At 35.9% G+C, this 2,451-nt stretch overlaps 1 pseudogene; it reads left to right on the top strand.

The window, feature by feature from the left end:
* The first annotated feature begins 1,666 nt into the window (after positions 1–1,666).
* LOC127546573 (elongation factor 1-beta-like) lies at positions 1,667–2,183 on the top strand (annotated as a pseudogene).
* The last annotated feature ends 268 nt before the right edge of the window (positions 2,184–2,451 follow it).

The following is a 2,451-nucleotide window of genomic DNA, read 5'->3' as shown; positions in this document are numbered from 1 at the left end:
GGTAGAGGAGCTCCGGAATGCAATGTGAAGAGAAACGAGGAAGGAATCAATCATCTTGCTCCCCCAAATATGAGTGCAGCAAAGAACAGGTCAAAACTGACCCACGATGTTTTGAAAATGAAAATGCTGACGGTTGGAGGAAGGAGCTGGTAGTTCTGAAAACCTATTCACTTTGGGCATGGGTTTAATAGGGAACCATATATATCACATGAGAGATATAGAATCCTCCAAAATCGATTAAAAAAAGAAGAAGGGAGGGAGTAGGATAAGATGGGGTGTAGAAGGGTGGGTAGATTTATGGCTGTGGGACAAGGTATGTAGATTAATGGGAAAGGATTAAAGAAGGTGTTTAGATGCTGATGTGGGATAAGGTATGTAGATGAATGGAAATGGGATAAAGAGGGAGGGGGAAGGTGGGGAGGAAGAACATGAGAAGGGGATCCAGGGGTGGAGGGAGGATAAATAATAGCAATTCAAATTGAGTAGAATTAAAGCAGAAGAGTTAGGGATAAGAAACAAGATACATACACAAACACTGTAACAAGTTCTGCTCACATTACTTTGCATTAATTCATATCAGTCTTTTCAGGTTTTTCTGAAACCATTCCCTAATTATTGTACAATACTATTCTATCACAATCATATACCACAAGGTATTTAGAATTTATTCTAAAATTCTAAAAAAGAATTTATTAGGAAAAAAAAAGTAGGGCTAGTAATCTCAAAGTCAAAGATTCAGTTAAGAGAGAAATCTATATAATATCTCAGCCACATTAATAATTTCAGATGCATGTATGCATATGTTTGTAACATGTGTGTGCATATATGTAGATGTATATACATATATAAATATATGTATTTATGTGGGTGTGAATATATGTGTATATAAATATACCCTTGTTTAACTGTAGCCTGCTTGCGGGAGGTAAGGGAAATGAAAGGAGAAAAAAGATTAAGTAAAAAGTGCACAGCAGAGAACAAAAGAATAATCTTCAAAGAAGCTATGAAAGAATGGACGGTCATGAATATAATCTCTTCTATTATTATATATGCTTTCTTGAAATGGAAATTTATTGTTACATATTTTGAATCCTTCCTCATGTTCTGCTGGGATGACAATGTTTTGTTTTCCTTTTCTGTCTTTTTCTATTTTGTTTTTTCTTATTTTATATTTGGTTTTAAATTTTTAAAAAAGTTGACAGTTCTGGTTACACAGCCAGTGGAAAAACATTTCTCCTAGCTATTTGACAGGTCAACCTGAACTAGCTACAGATGTGCACACATGTACCCCTCTAACATTTTATCATGATTCTCCCAGTAACAGCAACCTAACATTTTCCATTATCCATTCTGAGATACCATATGAGCAAACTGATGAGATCTGTATATATGCCAGACCTCTATTACACAAGAATTGTTTAAATAGAAAAGGAGATATCCAGGTCACACATCAAAAGTAATGGGTAAAGCCATTTTCCAGCCAGCAGCCAGTGCTTCCATGTATACTGCATTCCTTTCCTATCCCAAACTTATTAGATCTCAAAACACCCATGAGTCTGCAGTGCCTCCCTGATTTTGGGCAGATAAGAATGACTTTGAAGAGTATGTGTCATTGTAGTCTAACATTGCGTATTTGAAGCTGACTCAGTACCTGTAGACTTGTACTATGTTTTCCTTTGATATAACCACATTAAATCTTAAGCAAATTCTGCCAAGAATAAAGGTTTTGGGCAAGTATGGGCCTGCTAATATAGAAGATACTACAGGAAGTAATGGAGCTACAGAGAGCAAAGTTAGCAGTGATTCTGATCTCTTTGCCTCTAATGACCATGAAGAAAGTGAAGAAGTAAAGAAACAAAGAGAAGAATGCCTTGCTCAATATGAATCAAAGACTTTTTTTTTTTTTAAATTCCACGCAATTGTTGCCAAATCTTCCCTCTTAACTGGATGAAAACCCTTGGAATAATAAAGCAGACCTTGAAAAATTGGGGGAATGTGTCAAAAGCTTTCAGGCAGATGGCTTGGTCTGGGGAATCTTCTAAAGTAGATTCAGGGGGATATGTCACTAGATATAGTGTGTTGTTGAAGATGATTAAGTTGGGACAGATATGCTAGAGAAACAGATAACTGCCTTTGAAAACTACATGCAGTCCATAGATGTTGCTACCTTTAAAAAGATCTAAAATCTGCCATCCTTGAAAATTGCAATTAAATAAAAATATTTGTAAGCAAGAAAAATAACTGGATAACAAATAGTGGGGAAAGTTGCAGTAGTACTCACAGAATGACAAAATGCCTAAAAGAAGATCTTTGTCTTGGATAGATTCTCCAAAGATAACTGATAAAAGGAAAAGGACAGGAATCATATAGGATAAAAAGATACGGAATGTAGATGCAATTTCTACCAGTGTAGGAAGTTCCCAAACTAATGAGACCACCCTATGGGCCATC

The sequence above is a fragment of the Antechinus flavipes genome, chromosome 2 (genome assembly GCF_016432865.1).
Source record: "Antechinus flavipes isolate AdamAnt ecotype Samford, QLD, Australia chromosome 2, AdamAnt_v2, whole genome shotgun sequence".
Lineage (NCBI taxonomy): Eukaryota > Metazoa > Chordata > Mammalia > Dasyuromorphia > Dasyuridae > Antechinus > Antechinus flavipes.
The sequence above is the reverse complement of the archived record's forward strand: the minus strand, read 5'-3'. Positions and strand labels throughout refer to the sequence as shown.